This window comes from Sinocyclocheilus rhinocerous, unplaced genomic scaffold (assembly GCF_001515625.1).
Source record: "Sinocyclocheilus rhinocerous isolate Xijiao unplaced genomic scaffold, SAMN03320098_v1.1 scaffold539, whole genome shotgun sequence".
NCBI lineage: Eukaryota > Metazoa > Chordata > Actinopteri > Cypriniformes > Cyprinidae > Sinocyclocheilus > Sinocyclocheilus rhinocerous.
Genome location: NW_015653003.1, coordinates 504,199 through 523,331, shown reverse-complemented (window position 1 = coordinate 523,331; position 19,133 = coordinate 504,199). Strand labels below are relative to the sequence as shown.

At 40.2% G+C, this 19,133-nt stretch overlaps 1 protein-coding gene across 4 annotated transcripts in view; it reads right to left on the bottom strand.

The window, feature by feature from the left end:
• The window catches only part of LOC107715462 (zinc finger homeobox protein 3-like), a 349,927-nt gene that overhangs the window by 127,957 nt on the left and 202,837 nt on the right, over positions 1–19,133 (bottom strand). Inside the window, exon 1 of one of the 4 annotated variants that reach the window (XM_016521611.1) lies at positions 17,346–17,407. The exons of the other annotated variants lie outside the window; for them this stretch is intronic. The gene's annotated coding sequence lies outside the window, so the exon portion shown is untranslated. Of the gene's footprint in view, positions 1–17,345; positions 17,408–19,133 lie in introns of those variants that run through there. 4 annotated transcript variants of the gene reach the window in all.

Below are 19,133 nucleotides of genomic sequence, written 5' to 3'. Positions count from 1 at the left end.
TTTAAATGTAATTGTAATGGTACTTTTAGTCCCATTTAAGTGGGTCCAAAAAAAAGTTCAACTACATGCATTTAATATAAATTTAAACTAATAAATTTAATTTAACTGCAATTAACCTGAAATTCAGTGTCTGAAAACATATCCAGTTTGCGTATTTTATTCAAGACAGGAAATGAGGTGGAGGAGAGGAAGAAGAGGAAATCAACCTAACATGAGCACCATAGCACCATGTGAGCTAACCGCTAGGCCACAGCTCTGGCTAATACTCACACTAAAATTCTGCAATGTTTAAACACCATTTCTAACTGAGAGAGGCTATAGAAGTACAGCAAAAAATCCAGAGGTAAAAAGTGTTTTTGAATAGGGCAGGCCATGTATGCCGAAGACCAGCAGGCCTGAGCTGAATGTTTTTTAGACACGAATTTAGGTGGACGAAAGAAACACTCAGACACACACTTCCAGAAATATCAAGGTGCTGACAGGAACTTCCCTCACTCAGATTTACCCATACACCTGACCTGAGTGAAAACAGACACACAAACACACACCCTTTTGCTTCTTATACCTCGGAAGTAACACACGGTTCACTAACGCCGTATGACCTACATGTGTTACTTCACAACACAAGCTCACACACTGGTCCTCATCTAGAGAACAAGTGAAGTGTGATATGGGAAAACACATGTAGTTATGCATGACCTCAAGAGGAACTAAATTAGCAATATATCAGTAAATCTAAAATATAGTAGATTACGCCTATCAGTCCCTGCCAGTTACGCAGGCGTCTATTAATGCACACACTTATTCGGATGCAGTCTATGTGGGCAGAGCATGGCGGAAGACAAAAGCAACTGAAGGAATAGCAGCAGTATTATCCTATGTATTGATTTTAGCTGTTGGGTATTACAGAGGGAAAGAGTGGTTTTATCAGGCTAAGATCCCCCTACACTTTTCCTAACTAAACCAGTCTTTCTACAGCTTATCTGGCCAGAGAGGCTATTACTTACATCTTCAATACCCCCTTCTCCTGGGAGGACAGGAGTTAACATGGCCTTTTGGTGAGCATACCTCCCTCATCAAAAGTGGCGTCATGAATGATCCTGATGAAAAGACCAGGCTAGTCACCAGTATATGTTGTGTGATGGTTCCCATCATGGGACACTGGTGTTCCACCCTGGGTTTTTAACGAACCTAACCAGGACAACTTTCTTAATAAACCAGATTCTTAAAGATTCTGACCAGCTTCAACATCTCAGTTTTGCTGGTGAACATCATAACTATACTGGTTCACCAACCAGATCAGCACTAAACCTGCGCTAATCAGTATTAACTAACCTGGAACCTAATGCTGGTATAAGTACAAGCCTTTATAATTAAATTCAAATTGTTTTAGAAATTTAGGCATTTTTACATGAAAACCAATGGGAATACTGATTGAGGGGAAAAAGAAAAACCTTTGTAAAAGGTACTAGCATCTCCAGACAGATTTACTCTCCCGTGCTTCCTAAAGTTCACCTATAGACTAAGTCTGGTGATCTAGCAATTAGGCTTCTTCCTCTTCCTCCTCCTGTCTGTCTATCTGCTCTGAATATGAGCAGCAGAATGGAGAGATAATGAGAGCAGTATAATCCCACAGAGGAGTCTAGTACATCCTCTAATCACAGACTAAATGTTGGTTTTAATTACAGAGAAAGGAAGATATCCTAAGAGCACAATGCCACTGAAGTTTGAAAAAACGGTAAACGCCAATTATCGTACAAAATCGGTGGTTATTCTATTGGCGCATCATCCCTACGCCGGGATACAAGCATCACAGGAAACACTTCTATTCCGATGCATTCTTATTTCCCAATATTTATAATGGAGACAGGTTGGGACAGAGAAAACCTCCGCTTCGCAATTGCTCTAAAAATCCATAATCTAATCAATGCGCAATTCAAAGGGATTGTCTTAATACATATAAAATATGGCTCGTGCTGAATATGTATACAATGATAGGCTGCATACATGGACGTGGAAATGCTATTGTGAAAATGACCAATGGGGGGATTGTGGCTGTTGAGGAAACGAGGCGAAAGTTTAACGATTTACATATTTCATCACTAGGCTAGGCGAGAGTGTGAAAATGCGGGGAAGAGGATTACAAAACAAGTCAATCCATTAAAGAAATACAAGCAATCTTTTTAGAGCCAATCCTGATTTCTCAAGACTTTGACAAAGTAATCCACTATGTCAAATACCCTAAGCACACTCAATGGGCCGGGAAAGGGAGCGTGCAAAGATTTTCTGAGTGAGTGTAGACCGCAGCCAGGCAGAGGGGAGTGCGGTCTGATACCCGGGACTGGCACGCTCTTCTAGGGCGCCGCTGGCCGCCTCGCCTGACTCCGAGCCCGCCTTGTAATTTGCCAGGGGCGGAGATCAATCTTATCTCAGAGACCTGATTAAGTTTTTAATTTACACTCCAATCAATAGCTCAAGTCTATTGGCAATACGTCTGAAACACTATTTACCAAAGGATTCGCTGCTATCAATTGATCAAGGACCTCGCAGCCATACATTATAGACATATGCTTGTGTGTCAGTGTGTGTGTGTGGCAGAATGTGTCCGTGCCGGGGGAATTTCTTCATTGAAAAGCAAAACGATGGGAACGTTTAAGCTGCAGGCAGCGCAAAGTTGCCCCCAACAGAGCTGATCATCTTACATCTACACACCCTCAAAATCACAAAGAGCTCGGGCTCTATCTTTTAACAGCAGCGGCTGGGGGTAGGGTGTGCGCATTTGGCCACATGCGCAAAGATCCTTACAGTGTTCTATAACGTTTGTTACACCAATCCAAGCATTCAAATGGCCAAATTAAGACCTCAAGATTACATAACGCTAGTCACATGTACTGAGAAAAAAACACACTGACACACTCCAGCACCAACTCGGTCTGATCCCTCCCACTTCCGGTTCCTTTCTGCATGAGAGCCATTATCTGTTTACAATCCTGTGCTTTCCAAACGGAACTCTGTAGGAGGAATCTGCTCTCGATGCCCGTATGCCGAATTCCTGAGCTCAGTTCGTCCGCTGGACTGAGAGTCAGAGCAACATGGGAAACAGAGGCAGGGATTGTTCAGGCACCGGTTAGCACCACCATGACATCCAGGAAACATCCCAATGGCTATTTTAATCTATTTTTTATATTTGTTTAGAACTTCACAGGCTGTGTGTGGTGGAAGAAACTGGAATAGAGAGAGATTGTGCTCTGAAAATATGAAGAAAAACGTAAAAAAAAAAAAAAGTGAAGGTAGCTTCTTTCATAAAAGAGGTGAATGAGTGTGTGCGAACAATGTGTGATCTGTGCTATTTCTCCAGTGTGGTGGGTAGGGTGCCGGTGGGACTCTCTCACTCGGTTTCCCAGGAGAAGAGCAGAAAGAGGGCAAGTCCTTATCGGCATGGAGAAAGTGTCGTCATAGCATTTCTGCTCTGACCCTGCTGACTTGCCGATTCCTTAACATGAGATCATTCGGGACAGCTGACCTCAATATCACTGTGCTGTGCTCTGCCAGCTCGCTACACATCCACAAAGGTTTCTCCTCCACATATAACAGCAGATAGTTACCACACCACTGCCCACACCCCCATTCAGCCCAGACACATTTAAAACACTCCCTTTAAGCTCCGAGAAGCGAGAACACTAGAACCACAGGCAACAATGGCTATGTTCTGAATGGAATACTTGTATACTGCAGACTAGTTTTTAAAAATACTGTAAAACTGAAAAACATTTGTCACAGCAGTTATAATAGTTATAAATAAAAATGTTATGGTAAAAATAATGTTTCATTTGTTAAATTAGTTGATGCATTAAGTATCATGAACTAACAACAAATAGTTTTACAGCATTAATGTATTTTTATGTATGTAATGTAATGTATTTGTGTATTCATATTTTAGGCCTGTCTTATTAGGGCCTATCTTGCGGAAGGCTTTGTTGAAGAGCTATTTGTACATCCATTAAGAGTGAATGAGAGAATGAAAGAGGGAAAGAGAGAGAGAGCAAGACCGAGGCAGGTTCGGTCTTTTTAAAATGTTAGGTTAGTTAACATATTATGGAGAAGAAAAAATAACATGAATTGTTGATTTATATTTATAAATTAACTAACTTAGATTTATAAATGCTGTAAAACTGTTACCTATATGCATTAACTAATATTAACAAATTAACTTTATTGTAAAATGTTATCAACTCTATTATGTCTTTTTAACCCAACTGGATGCAAAAATGTCCACATTTTACAATCCGCTTAAGAAAGTTGATATTGCTTCCAGATAACTGACTGAGACATTGCATTATGGGATACAGTATCCTAAGCACTGCACTCTAGTTGTATACTACACATTTTTAGTAGTTTAGTAATTCGTTTCCAAGTAGATCATCTGGATATTTTATGATTTGAATACATTTACATACTGGGTAAAGAATACATACTGCATAATACTGAACATACAGTAATAAAGTAATAGATTAGTATGGAAATGTGCCATTTAGAAAATACGCAAATAATCTTTTTCCACTTTTCTCCTTCCTTCGTCTATTTCAAGAGTGAAATAAATAAATGAAAGGAAACACATGCTGGGTTGTATTAAACAGATTCCACATACGACATTCATCCTCACCGTGGCTGGTGTGTACATTTCACTATACACACGACAGGCAACGGAGGACACGCACACCATACCTTCTTTCCACAAACAGTGAGTGGGTCACCGGAAATGGAGGGAGTGAGAAGAATAAGGCACTGATAAATGATTTGGGGAGGAATTTTAAGTGCTGTTTGGTCACGAAGTGAGCCTCACTCTGGCGGAGTCTAGTATAAACATGTGTCAGGACTGCATGTAATTACAGAAGAAAAACTTCCTCTTGTACTACGGGCATGAAAAAAAACTCACAGACTGAAGTATCTGTGATTGTGTGTGTGCATGTGTGTGTGTGCGTGTGTTATCGCCCCCAAACCTGCTACACATACTTTAAAGATGAACAAGCCATGTTGACACCTACTTCCATGAAATCCTATTAACCAACTGTTAATAAACTGGAAACTTGTAATCAGAGCTGTCACATGAATGGCATGCAATGTGAAGAATGGACAAAATCTGGTTTCCAGAATATCAGGTCATGAGTGTGTGTTTGTTTAAGTAAACAATGAACGATTTATGCTCTGAAAATTGTGTAACACTTTCACAAAATGCCTGTTGAAGATCTCCAAATGGTGTACGCAGCAATCCCACAGTCCTCGATGATGTCCAGATTTGTTTTGCTATAGTCAGTCACTGTAGTTTCTAAAACGAGGGCCAAACTGGGGGCCCATTTTCCACGCTAACCCTCATGTTTCTCAGAGCTGCTATAATTAGCCAACTTTTTTCCTCGCTGCATGTCCAAATTATATTTACATATACAAATCCCATTTGGCTGCCAAGAGACCATTCCAGCAAAACCAGCTAGCAGAGTTTGCTTGAAATGACTAAACAAACAGGATGAATATGTGTCCGATGCAGATAATGAAAAAATATGGATGGTTTGAATGTGGTCGCGTTGTGTTTTGATTGAAAACTAAGCACTCAGCACGAACGGCGTATTATAGTTATGCCGTCAAGTCCTTCTGAGTGTTTCGGGGGTCGCTGGAAGCTCTTTAGCTCGGGCAGGTCAGGGCTTGAGGTCTAAATGCATTAGAAAGAACATTCCAGAGCTCTCAGCAAACAGCAAACGCTGGAAGCAAACACCCTCAGACACTGCATAACCCTCAAAGTTCTCCTCAAGCACTGCCAAGTCTCTCTCGCCTTTACTTCCTCTTCTGTCCTGCAGATTACTCAAGCGGTTAAGCATCGCATGATGTCATAACACTGTCTGATCGGTGGATGTCGTGGGGAAAAAAAGGTGTTGTAATGTTTATTAGTGGACACATTTGATATTAAACAGAGTGGAATCAATGTGAATGAGATTTCCTGAGTAGTTAACACACTTTTTTTCTTCTGTGTTCTCAGGCCTGGCTCATTAGGGCCCATCTTGATTAGCTTGCGGAAGGTTTTATTGAAGAGCTATTTGTACATTCACTAAGAGTGAATGAGATAATGAAAGAGGGAAAGAGAGAGAGTGCAAGACCGAGGCAGGTTTGCAGGTTTCAGTTGAGGCCTCGCCTTTGCTCTGCCACGATTGTAAACTTTTCTGTTGATATGCAAAGCAGTGCAGATCATTTGGGTCCCCATGGCAACAGCGCCCCTGCTTTGCACAAATGTAATGATTAATCGCGCCTTTGATAACAATGGCCGGCACCGCTGTTCCAACATAAATGCTCTGAAGAAGACAGTGTGTGACTGCAGGGGGATCCATACACAGACCTACACGCACACCCACTCCCCTGCTGTCCACCATTCGCTGAATGCGAGGGGTGTGTGGCCGTGTGTGACCACGTGCTCGCTCACACACGAGAAAGTGTGCTACTTTACAAATCGGGAAACTAGCAATCACTGCAAGTTTGGTTCTATTATGTGCTCTCTTGTAAGGTCAAGAGAAACAATAAAGGAAACAAATAGAATGTACAAAAAAAACTAATAATATAAAAATAATGAAATAAAGAGTGTGATTTCTATGACAGGTAATAATAATTTTATTATTATTATAAGCTATGGAATAGAATAATGAAAAAATAGAGTGTATATATATATATATATATATATATATATATTTTTATTTTATATAAATATAAATGTTTTTAACATTTTATATTTTTGTTAGATTTTCATACTTTAAATTAAAATGAAGAAAGTCTGGATCTGGGGCAAGAGTACAACAAAATAATGTAAATACAAAAGGCAAAACTATGCAAAAACATGAAGAGAAACAAAAAGACAAGAAAAAAAAGTAACAGTAAGTCTGCATAGTTCTCTTTGAAATGACATTCTAATTGAAAGTGTACTATTGTCATTTTGCATTATTGACACACTATTTTTCTAATTAATGCTGTACAGTTGTTTTGACACAATCTGTATTGTTAAAAGCGCTATGTAAATAAAGGTGACTTGACTTGACTTGACTTGACACACACACACACACACACTTACCTTTTTTTTCATTATTCCATTCCATAGTTTATTATTCTAAAGTTATTTTTGAAATAAATATAATGTAATATTATATTAATAAATAAATAATTTTAAAAATAAATAAATATTTTTTCTTAATTAAAATTAAGATTTTTAATTAAGAAAATTTAATTAAGCATTATTTCATTTTTTTCTTAATTACAATGTAATTTAAATAGATTTAATTTGTTTTCTTTACTTTTCTAGGCCTGGATTGGGAAATGTGTGTGTGTGTAATATACACACACACACAAACACACATTTTTTTCTTAATTTCTTATTGTACATCTTTAACAAACGGTAAAATCTTGTAAACCAGGCCACATTGTAACAGTCATGTCAATGTGAAACTGTGGCTTAATTCACCTGAATTTACCCTATATATATATATATATACACACATACGCTATTCCATACTTTAGTATTCTAAAGCTATTTTGAAATAAATATAATATAAATAAATATTATATATACACAAACATATATGTACACATTTATACACACACACACACATACTGTATATATATATATATACACACACACACACACACACATTTTTTCTTAATTTCTTATTGTACATCTTTAACAAACGGTAAAATCTTGTAAACCAGGCCACATTGTAACAGTCATGTCAATGTGAAACTGTGGCTTAATTCACCTGAATTTACCCTATATATATATATATATACACACATACGCTATTCCATACTTTAGTATTCTAAAGCTATTTTGAAATAAATATAATATAAATAAATATTATATATACACAAACATATATGTACACATTTATACACACACACACACATACTGTATATATATATATATACACACACACACACACACACATTTTTTCTTAATTTCTTATTGTACATCTTTAACAAACGGTAAAATCTTGAAAACCAGGCCACATTGTAACAGTCATGTCAATGTGAAACTGTGGCTTAATTCACCTGAATTTACCCTACAGATATATGAAGCCTTTGTGTGTATGTGTTCGTACAAGCCAACGCTGCGGCTTGCGAGTCAATGCAGGAATGTGGCCAGAGTTTAGGTCTCTGAAACTGTAATTCAATCAGCGCCACTTGGCTTTAATGCAGATTCACTTTGTCAGTTGCGCTTTACCATTAATTTATCATTTTGAAAACAGAGACAATCCAAACAATCATTTCTCTCTCCTCTGATACCTATCAGAGAGGGGCGGGTGCAAATCTAATAACTACATTTTATTGGCCGACACCACAGCTTTGCTGTTATACATGGACAGGCTCCACCTTGGCTCATGAAGTGGGTAAAACATGAGGGACAAATCCTTCAGTTGCTACAAGCCAGATGAGTATCAACCACAGGCCTGACAGAAGGCCTCACCCCGGCCACCCTCACCCCAAAGCCACATACACACACTGCTGAGGGAAAGTCAACAGCGTGTTATGTCTAGTGTCCAGATGGACAGACGTGGTGTGGAGACATGGCCTCTGAAAGGGGCCGGGCTGGGAGCTTGGCCATGCAGGACAAGGTTAATGGTGCCGTGAAGAGAAACAATGAATTCACAGAGAGTATGAGGAGGGCTCCTCATGCAGATCAGGGATCAACAATACGTTTTTTTATTTATTTGTTTTTTCTTTCGTTCTAGCCTGGTCAAGCTAGTAGTTCAGATTTTTGGCCTCACAAAAAAAAAATATATATATATATATAGTTTTGTCAAATATAAAACTACTGATTAGTTTATAAATTTAAGCCAATTTGTACTGATACTTTCACCAATAACAGAAGTTCTACTCGCAATTTCAACAAGCTTCCTAAACCAGCTAGATAACATCATCTTGGTGATACATTTTTTAACAAGCATAATCCATAACAACGTTCCATAAAACATCACGGAAACCAAACGTTTATGCTTTCAAGCATTAAAGTGTAGTGATGTTGTGACCTGACAGGGCAAGTTACAGTTCCATTAACTGGCCTGAACTCACTCTCACACCGGCTGCGGACCAGCAGGCCACCCTTATTGTTGAGCCCTGCAGATGTTGCCAGGCCCTGGCGGGTCACACAATCACACACACACACACACACACACATTTGCATTCCTGATAGAGGGAATTGGGATTAAGGGCCATGAATGCCTTTCTCAATTCTGACAGAGTCTGAACACACAACACAGAAAGAAAAAGCAGGACGACATGGGGAGAAAAGCCTATGGAGAGAGAGAGAGAGAGAGCAAGAGAGAAAGGACAATGAAAAGAAAAGCACCTTGAGAAAATTTTAAAAAAAATAAAGAAAAAAAAAGTTAAAATTTGGACAAAGGAATGTCGAAGAAAAAAAGTAAATGTGAAAGAGAGAGACAGCAATATAAAGAAAATGCATTGAAACAACAAAAACAAAAACTACTGTGATGTTGTGTCTTTTACAGTGGGTTAAAATGTAAAAAGTATAAAAAGTAGTATTCCGGACGCTATCTGGCTGTCAAACATTAGTGGATCTTGTTTATGGTTAATGTGATGAGCTACAGCTATGTGAACTACAGGAGAACTGACTTCATACATCCACTAAAGTCCAGCTGATTAAACATAACTGTACAAACGTCTGTAAAAAATTGCCGTTAGATACGGTTATCAAATGTAATAAAATTCATACATTTTAAATGTGTATTGAGTGTTTAAATACTTTTTAGGCCACTGTATCTGTGTGTGAGAGTTGTTTGGCACAGTGAGGGGAGAGAGAGACCCTTGTCCAGGGCAGAGGTCTAGAAGAACTTCTGCTTCCCTCTGCAAGAGAAACAGTGCTGACCAGCTGTGCTCAGTGAAGAACCATGGCTTACACAAACATACACAACCTTTGAACAAACCACCGTATCCCAGCCAAACATGCCCCTCACCAGACACTGTGCATACAAACAGTCATGCGTCTAGTTATGTGTTTAAGTGTGTGTGTGTGTGTGTGTGTGTGTGTGTGTGTGCGCGCGCATGTGCGTGTGTAGAAGTTGAGCTTGGCACAGTGAAAAGGCAATATAGTGGTGAAACTCAAGAGGGAGGGTAAATAAAGGATGACAAGACAGTAAGAATCTTTCTTGTTCACGTTGTCTGTCTTCTATGCTAATTATTAGCATGCATGGCTGCAGTACACAGTCATGGGCTCTGTTCCAAAAGCTAGTGAGCTCCCTAGCTGTCTACGGCTTACTTAGACAGCTGCCTACTCTGGCAAAATTGTGTTAACCACATGAAGCATATGAGAGACACACATAATTGATTCCAAAACAGTTTGGTGTTAGCATGTTGGTGTACTAAAAGCAACATGTTGGGAAAACAAATAGTCTGTTTTGAACAATTATTAATACTTTTTAGCACTGAATGAAATATAAATATGTAATAAACACTTCTTCTGACTTTGTCGTCTACTTTTATCCATAACCCTTACAAAAATTAACCGTGGTATACTACAAATAAAACCAAACAAAAATGGTTATTGTAGTTAAACCATGGTAAAAACGAATTAGCCATGGTTTTGCTACACTAACCATAGTTTATTCATGGTATTTGTAGTAAAACTTTGGTTATACAAATGGCAATCAATCTGTCAAAAAAAACCCTGGTTACTACACTTTTACTATAATCAAACCATGGTTAATTTTTGAAACAAGTATCTTAGAAGACAGCATAATGTTGCTGCCTACCTTTCTGGAACAGCTGTCGCATCGGCAGTAAGCCTATGATTGATTCCTTACAATGTTGTCTAGATAGGCAGCTCACTAGGTTCTGGAACAGTTATAGTGTATCTCTCAGGCCCACAATAGCTGCTTATCAAGGATAACTAAAGAGGCACCACAACTAATTAGTTTTAACGGCAAGAGAAACAAGCACTGAGGGATGAGCTGGTCTGTGAAAGAGCGGGAAACCAGACCAGAGCAAAGCTTATCCAGTTGATTTATCTTCACCGAGGTCAAACTCCAAACTCGGGGATCTGGCTAGTCTCAAACACTGTCAAAATGCATTTCCTCCACCTCAAAAACATATCTCATCAAAATGGAGGTAGGCCTATCGCCTGCCCTCTCGTCTCTCTTGGAAAGCTGCCTGCTTCTGCCATAATTCCATCGGAGCTAATTGCTTCCAGCACCGTTGCCATTTCTGCAAGAGAGGGACACGTTTCAATCAACAAAAGCATGTCCGTTTTGAAGCGTGGCTGATATGAGATCTGTTGTTGTGTGTAAACATTTGGAGCAGCACGATAAATTCAGATTTCCAAGCACCTAAAAATAATTAGCCAAATAAAATGTGCTGCCAGGTTTGTGAACTCTACTCTTTATGGTGAAATATTTTGTTGTTGCATATCTGACTCATTCTAGGCCTCTAAAGCTCATTTCTGGACTGTAACTTAGTAAGTGTGGCCCTGTTCTCTGACAGGACTGCAGGGATACTTTGGAGTTGAGTATATACCACCTCTGTCCACAGTCAGTGCGAGCCACTGACTCTGAAAGTTAATATTTCCCTCTCTTCCACTCATAAATCTGCATGCAATTAAAACAGCTGACCTAAATGCATTTTGAGCACCACCAGTAATTAGTTATAGCATCCTTTGTAGGAGGGCATGTGTTAAGAGGTTTCATCCCCACTTTTTGGAAAATCCATCTTCAGAAGGTAACTGGTTTTAAGGGGTGTTCACACAGGCAGTCCAAGACAACAACTGGAAATCTGTATCATCGGTGACAAAGTTGAGTATTTGCATAAAGTTTAGAGTTCGGCTTCATGCAAATGCGATTACCAACAACTACTAGCAACTTGGTGACCTGTCAGTAGAAACACAACTTTTTTGGTTTCTAGGCGGTCCAACTTGGTCTAGATGCTTGATCAGCTGAGTTCCCAGTTGGTGGACCTGTGGACAAGCAAAAAAAAAAAGTTCCAAAAACAAACCTGACCACCATAAACTGGTACGCACTGTTTTTTCCACTGCCCAAATTGAGAACAAGAACTGAGGAACTCCAGCTGCCTTGCAATTCTCATCTACATCAAGCCCTGGAGTCAGTTCCACGTAGAAAGGAGATGCCCCTGCAAACAGACCCCCCTTAACGTTGAGGAGGAGTGTCAATGAGGGGCTAATAAAGAAAGACAATGAGTAAACAAGTAGGGCAAGTCCACCCCAGCTTGTAGGACCTCCCTTCCTCTCTCTGAGCTGGCACGCACTCAATGGGATCTGCCGTAATTAGTCTCACCAATGCTTGTTTAGCATTTGCATATAAATGCTCTTGCTGGCAAGTGCTAAACACACCATCACGAGCCATGCCCATAACAGACGGTGACCACACCTCCGGACCCTCCAGGAGAGGGAAAGGGATCCCAGGGGGCCCACCGCAGACACAAGCCCCTTCTGCGGCTCTCCTCCCCCGTGCCCGTTGCCTTCAACAGGTTGGCACCCATCTGCTAGCAGCGAGGGGCCATGGCTTGGCCTGCTCTCAGTTCCTGTTTCGAAGGAGATTGTGAAAGATGGCAGCCAGGCTTCCTGTTTCTCTGCTTATGTCATGAGAGCGTTTGGACCCAACAAAATGACAAATGCAGGCAAGCGCACACACAGTGTTCTCGGGAAGTTTTAATACGTTTTCTTTCAGCCTGCTCAGACCATGTGTTGAGAAAGAAAATTAACACAAAACCTCTTCCCTGAAACTGCTCTGTGATCACCTCATCTAGCCTTGGGATGGCTGCTATTGTTCCCTTTCTGTATAACATGCAACAATTCTTTCCTTTCCATGAGCCTCCCCCATTCTCCCTCTCTCTCTTTCAGTTTCCTCCACATCTCTAGCAGTTGTTATGACAGATCGATTCATAAAAACGGAGAGGAGGAAGGAAGTGATGAAACGAATGTCTGTGCACCCTCCACCCCTCCATCCCATCCACTGTAAACACAATGAAAGTCACCAACAGGAGTTACCCACACCAGAATGGAGATAAGCTACAGAACACTGAGAAAAACACACACAGCTGGCCCTCACAAGCAGCGACTGCTTGCAGCTCTGCCTAATGCTACGTTTACACGACAACAATGTAGTCAAAAACGGAAAAGTTTTTCCCTTGCGTTTTTAAAAAGTTTCACATATACACGACAACGTTTTCAAAACGATTCGCGTTTACACATATCCGCGAAAACAGCCAAAAACGCTGTATTGGTCGATTATATGTTGTATATGATGCGTCTCCGCTGTTGGTTGTAATTAGGGTTGTAAAAAGGTGGAAAATGTCCAGTAAATTTCGGAAATATTCCAGAAATTTTGGAAACTTTCCAGGATTTTTTGGAATATTCCAGGGATTTTTGGAAAGTTTCCGGAAATTTACCGGAAATGTTCCACCCCTTTGCAACCCTAGTTGTAATATTTGTGAAGTAAATCCACACTTTGCTGAAGAAGCGTTAGCAAACTCTTGAGCAGCAACAAAAGTACCATGTACTCCGCCATTGTTGTATATGTTTGTTCGCGATTGCCTTTAAAATCGACACGTACTGCGCATGTCTACATGCCTAACACGTACTATGCACGCACATGACGTCACCGTTTTCAAAGATTCCCGTTTTGGGTGTTTACACGGAAACGATAAGGGTGGCGTTTTCAAAAACGCTGAAGAAGCGTTAGCAAACTCTTGAGCAGCAACAACAGTACCATGTACTCTGCCATTGTTGTGTATGTTTGTTTGCGCTTGCCTTTAAAATAGACAAGTACTGCGCATGTCTACATACCTAACACGTACTATACACGCGCATGACGTCACCGTTTTCAAAGATTCCCGTTTTGGGTGTTTACACGGAAACGATAACAGTGGCGTTTTCAAAAACTTGCACTTTGAAACCCATTTTCAAAAGTATGCGTTTTTCATTCTCCCAAAACGCAGTTGTCGTGTAAACGAACAGGCAAAACGCATAAAAAGTTTTACGTTTTTGGCTGAAAACGTTGTTGTGTAAACGGCCCCTAAAACTAACCCTCATCGGACTCTGATAAATTGTATTCTTGTACTCTTTCAGAGCTAGGCATATTCTTGGTGGAGTTTTCAGTTATTCTTTATTTAAGTAGCAACTTTTTCTCAGACACTTCTCCTAAAATTCCAAGAGTAAAAAAGAGTTTGAGCAAAGCTCAAACAATTTGTTGTGAGATTAATTTGATGAGAGATGTTCGAGTTCTTGGTGAAATTTTTGGCTTTCATTTCAGACAATGGTAACTTGGCGCAGTGTGTGACATTGCTGATAACTTTTCTGAAACACTTTTTTTTTTTAAGAATGAGAAACATCTGAGGACCGGTAAACTTGAGCAAAAAAAACTGATCTGGCTTGGTGAAACAACTGACATGTTGCATAGATCTCATTAAAATGTCTTCTTTTCTATGGGAGGAAGCCAATATTGAACTTAGCAGGCTAAGCAGATATTTTTACATGCAACATGACTCAGTTCCATATACTGTATGTGATTTGGACTTCTGACAAATGCTGACGCCCTGTCGCACGAGTGTCATATTCCCTGACAGCACGTCTGTCATTACCAGCTTTGGATATTAATATTTATGTGGCACTGAACAAATTAGATTTCGATGTTTATTTCCAGCAACCGCAAGGCATCGCAATCCTTGACTAGTATCATCCAGTCTACCTTTAAACACAGCCATCAGGTTAAACCAGGGGTAGGCAACATCGGTCCTGGAGTGCCGATGTCCTGCAGAGTTTAGCTCCAACCCTAAAAAAAAACCTCACCTGCCTGTAGCCCTAGTAATTCTGAAGACCTTGATTAGCTTGTTCAGGTGTGTTTGATTAGGGTTGGAGCTAAACTCTACAGGACAGCGGCACTCCAGGACCGACGTTGCCTACCGCTGGGTTAAACTACAGTGAGAGAAACAGAGGGGGAAGAATGTTATCTCGCTTATGTGTACAGTTACAAACTTGTCACAAAGCACATCTAAAAAAAGGGGACAGGAAAAAAAGGAACAAAAGACTGGCACTTGACAAAGTAACTGATCCATAAATGTTTCATGCGAGCGCCAAGCCTGTCTTTAGTCAGTAGTTGACACTGGTTGTGCGTCACAAAAGGTTCTGGGCTCTGGTTGACACTGACAGAACGGCAGACAGCATGCGTGACGTCACAGTGTGGGGGTCACCGATCTATTGTGACTGTCTGGCCTTGAGCAATCCCCAGTGGCACGATCACACCCCAAGCCCACTCATCCAGACCCCAAAATTAGAATTAGGGAAAGGACCGGCTTGAATATGTTACAACATAATGACGAAAGGTTTATTCAATGGAAGCAACAAAAGGGTCGTTCCACACACTGTCGCCCGCTGTCTTCTCTGTGCATCTCTGTATAGTCACACAGCTCCTTTAATTTCTTTCTAATAAATTTGCAAAAGGAATGCACAAAAGGAATAAAACAAAGGTTTAGAAGTGCAGAGACAGAGGTTGTGTGTGCGCTTGTGTGGGCAACGGACGAGTAGCCAGGCACCCCATTCTCCGACGGACAGACAGCAATAGTACGGCTTTACTCAGCCCTGATTTAATTGTGGTCCTATGTAACACTTAATAGAGAGCGCAGTGCACCTGGCAAAAACAAGTTACACCCAAGAGGGGGTGGAGGGGTGTCCAACAGTACCAATTAAACACCTCAGCCAATGAGCTGACCTCTCGCAGGACTCCTCGTGCCAATAAACCAATCACACCACACCTCTCATGTATCATTAAATACCTATGTGATAGGAAGGCAACAAGAAGAGACAGCTTTTTTTCCGCCCCAACATTTAATTATAATGTCTGGGAGGAAAAGAATTCTGCGAAGTAAACAATCATCATTACTATTGAAAACAACACTACTGAGTGCCGAGACACAGACACTGATATTTGTGCACTGCTGTCCTATTTTTCTTTTATTAAAAAAGCTGGTACAGCTTATTTACATCTTGAAAATAAACTGCTAAAATAATGTAAAAGTATTAAATCAAAAGCATTTTCACTCAGTGATACTGAGCAAAGTAACAGATTTATTAAATGGACAAATATATATTTACATATAACAGTGCTTCTTAGAATAATTTTAAAATATTAAATTGTCAGACTGAGACTATGGTTGCATAATTGATGCATTATGTAAAATAAAGCAGATCTGAATCCTAAATTAATTTCCTCATAAACATATTTGAAATGGCACCAAAATGGCTGCCATCAGAGACGGATGTGATCTGTCTACACACTCTACCAGACACTGGCCTTGATCCTCACACACACACTTGTCAAAAAACTAGCATAGACTATACATGAACGCTTGTGCTGCTAAAATAGGTACAGAAGCATTTTTATTGTTGGACTGCAGAATTTTTTAATAAAAGCATTTAAATAAAAAACAGAAGTTTATATATATATATATATATATATATATATATCTAATTATAAATTAGATAAAAAAATAAAAATGCTGACCTCTTAAATTGTTGTTCAGTGTCTTTATAATTAATTATCGTACAGAAAATTATGTGTCTGGCCACTCACTATTATTATACAAAGAAAAACAAATACTATAAAACTATAAAAATACTATAAAACTGGGGGGAATCCAATTACTGAATATATATTTTGGAACAGTTTAGTACTTATTTAAAAATTTGATTCAGTGTAAATTTTGAAAATAAAACTTTGAATACTAAACAATTCTCTCTTCCATCAAGTTTTTCAAAATAAAATAAATAAATAAATAAACAATCAATACATAAATGTGAACAAAACAACAACAAAAATGACACTGGAAACAGGTGTAATATATGGTATTAATTCTGCATGTGTGTGTGTGTGTGCATGTGTGTGTGTGCATGTGTGTGAGAGAGAGAAGTGAAAGCCCAAAGGAGAGGTGCTGTTAGAGGGACACGAAGCCCATAGCACTTAGGGGCCATTCTATTGCTTTGCTGTGGTCAAGTGAGGTGCAGCGAGCTCAATTCCAGCACAACAATGACAAAGAGGGCCGCCGAGACAAAGGGGTATCTCTTTGCCTCTAAACCCCTTCAGTGCTAAACACACACACACTCACACAATATCAAAATCACAAGCACCACCGCTCACACATGCAGAAACACACACCCGTAAACACTCCACGATATGTGGCCCAGTTTGTAATAGCCACTCCGTTTCAGACCAAACTAATGGATTCAAGAGTCCGACCGGCCTGACAAATACGGCTAGGCCTCAACGCCACAAAGACAGAATCGAACGACTCTACTATACCTTTATTTCCTCTCATCCTCACTCTCGCCGCTCCTCGTCTCCCATTGCACCATGGGGGACCCGTATGGGCTGCTGCACATTTGCAAATGAATCACGCTTTTTGTTTGAGCTTTTTTTTCCCCCCTTTTCCAAACACCAGCCCTCACACACACACACACACACACACACACACGCACGCGTGCTGTCGATCACTCACTCACATGCACAGAAACGGCCTGCATTACTGACAGAGCATGCAGCACGGTGCTCAGTTGCAAATGATCTAAGCGCACTCGCCGATTTGTCAGTCAGGAAAAAATGTGCTGCACATTTCATGAAAATCTATTTATGAGGGCCGCCGAGACAAAGGGGTATCTCTTTGCCTCTAAACCCCTTCAGTGCTAAACACACACACACTCACACAATATCAAAATCACAAGCACCACCGCTCACACATGCAGAAACACACACCCGTAAACATTCCACGATATGTGGCCCAGTTTGTAATAGCCACTCCGTTTCAGACCAAACTAATGGATTCAAGAGTCCGACCGGCCTGACAAATACGGCTAGGCCTCAACGCCACAAAGACAGAATCGAACGACTCTACTATACCTTTATTTCCTCTCATCCTCACTCTCGCCGCTCCTCGTCTCCCATTGCACCATGGGGGACCCGTATGGGCTGCTGCACATTTGCAAATGAATCACGCTTTTTGTTTGAGCTTTTTTTTCCCCCCTTTTCCAAACACAGAAAAAGAGAGAGAGGAGGGCGAGCGAGAGAGAGATAGAGAGAGGGGGGCTCCTGCCATCGCTCTTTTCTTTTCTGCTGTCTTTAATCCTGAGGAGGATAAGCTGTGCTGTACACAGAGAGGAAGTGCCATCGGCCTGTCGGGCTTCACCCGTCCCCACTCAGCATTCCTGCAGCCCTCACACACTCACACACGCACGCGTGCTGTCGATCACTCACTCACATGCACAGAAACGGCCTGCATTACTGACAGAGCATGCAGCACGGTGCTCAGTTGCAAATGATCTAAGCGCACTCGCCGATTTGTCAGTCAGGAAAAAATGTGCTGCACATTTCATGAAAATCTATTTATATGTCCAACAACACCACTGCTGAGCAATATGCAGCCTAAAAGGGGAAAAAAATGCAATACAATTTAAATTTTTTTTAAATATTTTTAAAAACTTATCAGTCTTAATTTAGGTCTTAAAATTTGCTACAAATATCCTTGCATTTAAATGCAAAAATAGCAACATATACAGCAGCTGAAAAACAAGCTAAAATATTCTTAAATATATAAATGCAACAGTAATGCAACAAATGACTGCATTCTGTGATCTAACACCGGCACGGAATCGAGAGAGAGAGAGAGAGAGAGAGAGAGAGAGAGAGAGAGGGCATAATACAGCGACACTCCTCGACCGATACACACACACACACACTCAATCCAGGTCTGTTTTCATGTCATAGTGCTAATCTAGCCGAGGCTAACACTGGCTGGATCACATGCTGTGCTAACCGTAAAATGCACTGGAAAAATGACATCTGCAGACGCTCTCAGGGCCTGATCAGCCTGACTGATCAACTCCACCACAAAAGTCTGCTTCTCACACAAGCACAATCGACAAATCATACTATTATCATCTCATAAAAATAGCCATTAGAACAGAGTTTTCTAATATTAGAATACTGGAACATTCTGTATGTTTTAATATATTAAATATTTATTATATTCTCAGTTTACACACACACATACATATATATATATATATATATATATATATATAAAATAAAATAAGA